Here is an 8,705-nt window from a genome sequence, read left to right as displayed (position 1 = left end):
CGTGGCTGGGGTGCATCTGATGGGAAAACAGGAGCGTGGCTCCCGTGGCCCGACTCCCCCACCCACTCTCCTGGTGTGGGTCAGAGGAAGAAGCGAGGTCCCTGAGGCTGCACCCAAGTGAGGGCCCGCTGTCCTCCCCCTGCTCTCAGAGCGATGTCCTTGGGGGTAAGTTTATCTCCTGGCCTCAGGGAGCAGTGCCTCCTCCCCACCCTCAGTAACTGCGGGCTCAAAGTGAGGTCACAGGAGAGCGGGAGAGTGCTGGGACAGAACCACTGCTCCCCATCCCTGGTGCAGATCTGCGTGTTCACAGAGCACAGGGACGTGGGACCCACGGGGGGCTGCCACACAGGGCAGGGGTCGCCAGGGTCTTGTCTCTGGGGGTAAGGCCCAGCACGGAGAGGCACCCAGGGCTGGTGGTGGGGTCAGCAGTGGGGGCAGAGAGGGAGGGGAGTGGGTGCTGCAGGCGCCAGGGAGGGAGAACTCAGGGCTGGGGTGGGGTCAGCATACCTACCAAGTCCTGCTGCAGCTCCTGGCAAGCTTGTCTGGGCTTGTCTTTGTCTTGGGCCTGAGCTTCTGTTTCCTGCTTTCAGGACTCTGTCTGGGCCAGCCCCTTATTGGGGAGTGACCTCTCAGGGCCTGCCCTCCTTCCTGCTTAGGGGTGGGAGGACCTCAGGGTGCAGGAGCTTCTTCAGGCTCAACCTCCTCTCTCCTGGCCCTCCCACATCCCTTACCTGGGAAGTTCTTGCAGGCTTTTCTCAGCCCTGAGGTTTGTCTTGGGGTTCAGGGTGCATTTCCTGTTTCCAGGACCCTGGCTGTAGGTGCCCCTTATCTGTGAGAGACCTTCCAGGGCTCTGGGAGTGGAGGCCCTGCCTGCCTCCTCCTCCTAGTCCCTGGATGGGAGGGCCCACCTTCCCTGCTCTCTGGCTGGGCACAGCAGGCCTCTGATGGAGCCTGGTCCCTGGGTGCAGCAGCCTGGGGAACTGCAAAGGGAGAGGCAAAGTCGTTGCCAGAGGGAGCAGGTGCCCAGACCTGCTGAGGGCACAGGGCAGGGGCCTCCCTGGTGGATGGGACAGGCAGGGGCCCTCTGCCCACCACCCCTCCCAGCCACATCTGGGTCCAGAGCTTAGTTCCTGCCTGGTGTGACAGGAGGCTTTGGGCAGGACTCCTTGTTGTCACTCCCTGTACGACAGCAGTGGGGTTCCTGTGCTGAGTTCCAATTCTTGGCATCTCCTTACACAGGTCTCCTCTGCTGCCCGAGGTGGTGGAGATGCTCAGACATCCTGATGGGACTGAGGGGCTCAGGCTCAGAGTCAGCCCGGCCGCTGCTGAGGACAGTCAGCTGTACATGGCAGGGCTGAAGCGGGGCCCCACCCGGGCTTGCCCAGGACCTCCGCTGCCCTCTCTCTGGGCAGTCAGGACGTGAGACAGGAGTTAGAGCCCGTCTACTGGTAGCTTGGGCCCACCCCGTCCCCTCCAGAAGAGAGCCTCTGTTCTGTGTGGCACCTGACTGTTTGGCCTTCCCTTTCAAAACGAATTATTTTTTATTTAACTTTATTTATTTATTAAATTTTGGCCAGAGAGGGACAGAGTGAGAGAAAAAGGGAAAGTGAGAAAGCAAGCCCTCAGGTCCGGGACACGAACCACGGTCAACCATGTGGGAGTCTAGCACTTTAATCACCATGGCACCTGCCGACCCCAGGACTCCTTTGTACCTACTTGTGTTACCGAACTCAAGTCAGGTTCTCTTGCCAAAGCGCTATAAAACTATACCATAGGCACATGGTGTTATGAAGGAAAGTACTGCTTTATTGCAAAGTGCAAAGTGAGGAGAGCGGGCAGCTCTTGCTGAAAAGACCCAGGGCACAAATTCACATGGTCCCCCTTCTACCTCCATCCATCTAATGAGCACAAACTCCAGTGGGAGTCTCACCCCATCACCCAGAGGGGAGAACAAAGGCTCGGCTGGGCGACATGTCTTACCCAGGACCTCAACGTGCAGACGGCACCGGGTGTGCACCCACCTCTGAAGGGTTCATGCTCCTCTCCACCCCAGATCACACATACATTTAGGGAATTAGGTTTCTGAAATTAGCAAGACCCTGAATCCTAGTTGCAGGATGGTCCCTGCCTTCTCCTGCGTCCTACTGCCTGTACCAAGGTCACCTGCCTCAGCACGGAGCTGGCCTGGGGTGGGTCCCACCAGGCTGCCCTTTTGCACCATCCACTCCTGTCAGGACCATGCAGTCAACACAGGCTGAATATAAAGGAGCTGCCTCTCATGCCTAAAACAGGGACTGGGCTGAGAAGAAACTGTGAGCAAGGTCAACAGTTTATGAGTTCCAATTCTCCACTGTGTTTTTTTGTTTGTTTGTTTTTTGTTTTGTTTTGTTTTATTTTGTTTGAGAGGTTTTTCACTATAGGGTGCGTGCGTTCGCCAGACAGACAGAGACAGAGAGACAGAAAGTGAGAAATCACCCCCCGGAGGGGATGACCACGCCGCAATCCCTTCTCCTCCATTCTCCTCTCGGGATCTTGGGCATGCACACACACGCGCCTGGCGTGGGTTTTAAGCCACCGGGTCTGGGACGTGAACCGCAGTCGACTGTGTGGGAGTCCAGAGACATAGCCATTACACTAACTGCTGGTTCCCTAATTCTCCACTGTGTTGCTGTGCTGGTCTGTACTCAATTTCTCTGCCATGAGCTTTACTGTTATTATGGTACCCCACAAGGGGAAAATAACACCTCAGCCTTAATGCAACTTTACAATAAAGCCAATTGGTGATCCTGAAGGAATGTGATTTCCTAAGATGGCAGCATAGATCAGGAGATTTGAGACTCCCCCACCTGCCTGTATTAAGCCCAAATTAGCATATGTTAGGTTAAGTTAGTATAAGCCAAATTAGCGTTAGTAGCATATGTAGACTAAGTTAATTTAAGGCTAATTTTATGTAAATACCCCTTGTTAGAGTTACAGGCCAAAGTTAACTTATGTTAGGTCAAGTTAGCTACCCACTGCCATGACAGGGACCCAAAGATAAAGCACAAGAATTCACTGATTAACAGACAAAGAATTCAGCAAATAAAATACAGGGACCCGTGGGTTAATAGAGGAAGGACAGATCTGGCTAACAACGACAGAATAAACAAACCTGAAGGCTCCAGGGGGAAGATTAACTATATTAGCTGGAAGTTCTTATCTAGTTCGGGCAAGCAACAGATAGTCCCTAACTACACATAGTTTCTCACGTGTGCTGTTAACTATGAAAAACTGCTAATAAAACATCCTGTGTTGTCTCCTGAGCTACAAAACCCTCTCATGGAAAAAGGCCCTGTCCGGTAATCAAGATTTAAGAAGAAAATGCACTGGACAGATGGACTCCTTCGTCCTGAGGACTGTGTTTGGCTTCACCTGATCAAACAGAACAGTGCATCATGATTTATGATTATTGTTTCCATACTTTGTATACTCTATTTCTTAGAGTAAATCTTTTACTTCCCCCTCACCCCTCCTACTCCTGTAAAACATCCCTCAATAAATGCATATGTTTGATAGCCACTGGGGCTGCAGCTGGAGCCTACTCTGACTGCAGTCGGCTAGAACATGCTAAAGAGCATGAAGGTCTCAGTGTGATTTTTGCTCACCCGTGTCACCTTCCTGTGTACGAGCTTCAGCCCACCCCAGCTGGAGCAGGCCTCCGGCACACTCCCCTATGCTGTCTCCTCTTAAGTCACCCTGGTCCAGTCCCCTGTGCCATACCAGGGGAGTCCATGTCTCAGGCACACTCCTGCCCTGGCCGCCTGGATGAGGACTGGCCGCCTGGTCCTAAGCTCTGGTGGACACCTCGTGACAGTGTCCCCTTCAGTCTCAGGTGATGCCATCCGCATGGACAGACAAGGGGGTCTCGGGCCCTGTACTGTGGGGGTCCTCCCACCTTACTTGATCTCTGATCTTGGGCCCCCTCCCCAGTGGAGAGGATGTTCCCCTGGCATCTTAGATGGTTTCCCCAGTGAATTTCTCTTGGGTGTGCGTTTGTGCTGTTTGTCCTATAAGTGCTTCTTGGTTCACACTTACCACACACTACAGGCATTGCACACCTGTCATACTTACAGCCCTCGTGAATTCGAGATGGCATGTGCACGAGCCTCGGGCCCGGAGCCCAGGAGGGTCATGTCCTGCTCACATTCCAGACATGACCTACATGCTGCCTTTCCTGGAGGACAGGTCTGCCTGCCCCAGCAGCTCCCTGCAGCCCCTCCCTTCCAGCCACTCAGACCCACCGTGCCTGCCCAGTCCCTGCGGCCATGGATAGAGGTCTCCTTGCACAACGCCTCAAGTGCAGGTGGAGGCTCTGAGGAGTCAGGGGCTCCTGCTACAAGACACTGTGCCCCATGGGACCCTCGAGGGCAAAGCCCCAGGTCCTTCTCCATCCCACTCCAGGTGACTCCTGCCCAGAGCAAAGCCTCTTACCTGGTTCACCCCACACCCCACACACACCTGCACCCCTGGAGCAGTGAGTGACCTGAGCTTTGCTCATCCTGGCCACACCTCCCCACTGTCTGTTTCCTGAACCCCAGGCCTGGTCTACTGTTGCCTTTGCAAGATCACACCCACCCTTGACTGCAAGGTGACCTGGAGGGGCCAGTGTCCCTGGGCATTGGCAGCCCCAAGAGAGTCAGGCTACCATGGACGGAGGGGTGGGGGGGGGAACTGTCCAGATGTCAGGGGCCCAGCAGTCCCTGGGAGCCTCCAAGACTACTTGGAGCCAAGTAGACTACAGTGGACCCTCATGGCAAACTCTCCAGATCCCACATTGCTGGGACATCGTCCATCCCTCCTGCCCACACCCCAGCCCGGCCAGGTCACCTGGCCCCTTGGGCCCCTCCTGACCTGCCTCCTTGCTCTGGCCCTGATAAGCCCTTGCCAGATGTTCCCACATCTGGAAAATTCATTTTCTGTGATTTTCCAAGAGAACATTGGAGTCAGAGAATCCTCCTTGGAGAACAGGAGGGGAGTCAAGGGGACACTTTTCTGGCGTCTCCCACAGGTGTCTGGAGAGCCCGTCAGCTACAGGGTGGGGCCAGTGGGAAGCAGAGAGGCTGCTTCAGATCTGCAGAGCACTGCAGAGCAGACCCGCAGCTGGCCTCAGGAGTCTGGCCCTCAGCTCTAGGTTGTGCACGCGCCTCCTCATGTGGGCTCCTCTGTTCCCAAGGAGGATTCTGCTTCCCCACAGAGAGTCCTTGAAAATCCCTGCTCTGGTCCATGCCAGATCTCCATGCCAGATCCAAGATAGACTTCTTGGTCCCAGGCCTGACACCTGGGCAGGTCCAGGGATAAGTCCAAAAGGGGAAGACCAGGCCTCAAGTGCATGAACAAGGTCCTGTCCTCAGGGAGGCCCACAAGAGTCAGGCCACCATGCCCAGGGTGAAAGGCCATCCGATCCTCTGCTGTGACCCTCCTACCCTGATCCAAAACTCCACATTGGTGGCCACTCTGATTCATTCGCCTCATGGAAGGACCCTCTCCTGAGACAGCATGCACAGGGGCGTCCCTGTCTGGGCTTCTGGTTCCTATGGGACAGGCAGGTGACTGGGACATGCAGGGGTAACATTTCACCCTAGCCCCTGGACACAGCAGCTTATAAAGACTACTTGGAGCCAATGGGGGCTCCCAGGGTCTGCTGGGCCCCTGATATCTGGACAGTTCCCCCCTGTCCATGGTAGCCTGATTTTCTTGGGGCTGCAGAGACCCAGGGACACTGGCCCCTCCAGGCCACCTTACAGTGAAGGGGGCTCGGCTCCTCTGTGTGACCAGATGGCTGGGTGAACAGGTGCCTAGTCTCCCAAAATGGAAGAATAGAAGGAGGGGGAGGACTTGCACCCCTTTCTGGGGACCAATAGCTCTTTCCCATGCGGCCTCTGGAACCTGGAGTCCAGTGTCAGAACACCCTAGTCCTTCTGAAGTTTCTCCTGAGCCCGGGATGCTGAAGTTTCTCCTGAGCCCGGGAAGGTCTGAGAGGGGACAAGGAGAACTGTGGCCCTCCTGTGACCACCAGGCTGGATTCGGAAGGTTGGCCTCCAGAACGGGACAGGCTTGGCCAGAATTTGCCCTGTTCAAGACGGGTGCCCGGCAGGAGTCTAGCCTGACTCAGAGACCCATGCCTAGCCTCAGACCTGGCCAGGGTGCTGGGCCTTTCAGCCCGTGTCACTGGAGACCAGAGGAGTTCCGGCAGGTCTGCGTCTTGGCTGCTCTGTGCAGGTCCCAGCCCTGCCTCCATGGGGGACGATGCCATGGTCAGCAGGGTCCTCGGGGTGGCGGTGCCCCCCTCACAGAACACACAGGACACTCCGACCTGGGCAGTGCTCTGAGGTAAGATGGCGGAGCTGAAGGCCTGGGATGACGGGGAGGTGGGGGAGGGAATGGGAGTAGGGGTCCACCTGGGCCCTGCCCTCAGACACTGCTGCTGTGGGCCTGTCACAGAGTGAGTCCCTCTGTCCTCCCTGGGGCGTCCTTTGCCCAGAGTGGCCACACATCTGGATTTTGGCCTCCTGTTTCCAGAGAAGGAGGCAGGGCTGTGGTCAGAGGCCAGAATTCGAAACTCAAGGCGCAGGCGTGACGGGAACTTCTTCCTGCTCCCTCTCTGCCCTGTGGTGATGGGCAGAGCCCAGGAGGGCTCTGGGTGTGCTGGGGCACCCTGGGGAGTTTTCTGTCATTTCTGGGTCACTATCTGTGAGTGTTGTGTGTCTGTACCGTGTGTCTGGGCTGGGGGCAGGGGCGTGGGGCCCTTTTTGGCCAGGAAGAGCCACGTGGGAGCCTGTCGTGTGTCCTCTCTGTGGTTCCTGCAGGTCTTGGGGACCTCCTCTGCATGCTGTGATCAAGCGAAGGAGCCACTTGTCACTGGGCCACGACCAGGGCAGAAGTCAGATCCAGAAGCAGCCTCAGCCCAACACCCCTGTGCCCTTGCCAGCCAGCAGGGCCCACGGGCTTCCTGAGCCTCCCCACCCCCTACCCCTGGCTGAGCCCCCCTCTGTGGCTTCAGCACTGCCTCTGGGGCTGCTCTCCCCTCCCCTGCCTGTAACCTCTAACCCCATCACTCTCTGGGCCTGGCCTGGTGCTTGGGCCTCTTCCCCCAGACCTGCTCTGTCCCAGTCTCAGCCAGGCCCTTCGGTTGAAGCCCAGCACTGCCTGTGGGGTCTGTTCCCCGGTCCTGGCTGCAGACACCAGGAGCCAGCAGGTGCCCGTGGACGCTCCGGTGATTTCTGGATTGAGTCATCTGCCGACTGTCAGCTTTTTCCTTTTGTGGTAATAATATCATCATTGGTTGTGACTAATAACTGTACCTCAGATACTGCCTTGTCACTTAACTGTCTGCCATTCCCCACAGTCAGTCACTAGCTTTGTCCCCAGATGAGGAACCCGGGGTCTCCAGTCAAAGTCTCCAGCAAGGAGGAGGCAGAACGCAGACACGAGCCTGTGTTTTCCTTCCTCCAAAGCGTCCACGATAAGTTTTCACACAGAAAGACACACAGCTGCTCAGCTACTCAGACGCTGGGGAGGCGGGACAGGAGCACAGGGGCCATCGGGGCTGGAGGGTCTCCCGGAAGGGCTGACCAAGGCGTTGGGATAGCACAGCTCCTGAGGGAGGCTCAGCAAAGAGAAAAATGTGCCAGACCCAGGGCGGAGGGCCTGGAGGGCTGGAGGAGACACCCAGGGTTGGGGACACCGAATGAGGGGTGGTCAGAGAAGGAGCCTCAGAGAGAGAGGAGGACAGGTAGGGGCTTGAAACGAAGCCACCAATAGGTACTGTAGACGAGGGAGTTTCCGATCAGCCTCCTCCCCTGCCTACGACTACCCTGCCAGTGAATGTGCAGACTAAGGTTCAGTTCACCCACCAGAGGGTGTGCAGACTAAGGTTCGGGCTTGCCCCACCAATGATATGCAGGACGTGCAGACTGAGGTCTGGTTCACTCCCCCACCCACAGATGGACGTGCAGACTGAGGTCCGAGATCGCCCCACCAATGGAGGTGCAGACTGAGGCCCAGCCCTCTGTCTGGGAGGGGAGGAGGAGGAGCCCCTAGCCCTGAGGGCAGTGGGCTGGGGGCAGGGGCCAGGGCTGCGTCCCTCTTCCTGGGTGAGAAAAGTAACCACCAAGTGGATTTTTTGATCACTTCCCTGCAAGGGTAGTCAGACTTGTCAGAGCCCAGAAATCAAAACCAAAGGATCAGAGCTGGCGACACGGTGCTCCCCGCACGCCCCCACCTCCTGTCCTATGGAAATGTCGGAATCCGAGGCAGTCCCTGGACTGTGTCTGGGGTATCCCAAGGAAGGTTTCTTTTCGTCATGTTACCGTGTGTGTGTGCACGTGCACGTGTGTGTCTTGGCCAGGGAAGTGGCTGGACCTGTCTGTCCACGCCCAGGTCCTGTGGGGCTGCTGTTTGTCATGTCTGTGGCTCCAGAGGTCACTCCAGTCTGCTGTAATCCACCGCCCAAGGGGGCAGACAGGAGCTGAGATGGAGGAGGGCCGACCAGGCTCACCGAACCTGGGAGATACTGCAAATGGGTGGGGGTTCCCATCAGCGTGCCCGCCCCCACTTGCCCTGGTAGGTGCCGGCTATTCCCCACTAAAAGACACACAGACTAAGGTCCAGGCTGCCTGTGCACGCTCTTTCTCCTTCCCCGTCCACCAGGATAAGAGCTCCTGGTC

The 8,705-nt window shown here is 56.9% G+C and overlaps 1 protein-coding gene across 1 annotated transcript in view; it reads right to left on the bottom strand.

The window, feature by feature from the left end:
- Nucleotides 1-619, bottom strand: part of LOC102468505 (DNA dC->dU-editing enzyme APOBEC-3F-like) — a gene marked incomplete at its 3' end in the record, with an annotated part of 5,020 nt that extends 4,401 nt beyond the window's left edge. The window contains exon 1 of the mRNA XM_006155383.2: nt 512-619. The remainder of the gene's footprint in view (nt 1-511) is intronic.
- Between the last annotated feature and the right edge of the window lie 8,086 nt (nt 620-8,705).

This window comes from Tupaia chinensis, unplaced genomic scaffold, assembly GCF_000334495.1.
Source record: "Tupaia chinensis unplaced genomic scaffold, TupChi_1.0 Scaffold000450_1, whole genome shotgun sequence".
NCBI lineage: Eukaryota > Metazoa > Chordata > Mammalia > Scandentia > Tupaiidae > Tupaia > Tupaia belangeri.
The sequence above is the reverse complement of the archived record's forward strand: the minus strand, read 5'-3'. Positions and strand labels throughout refer to the sequence as shown.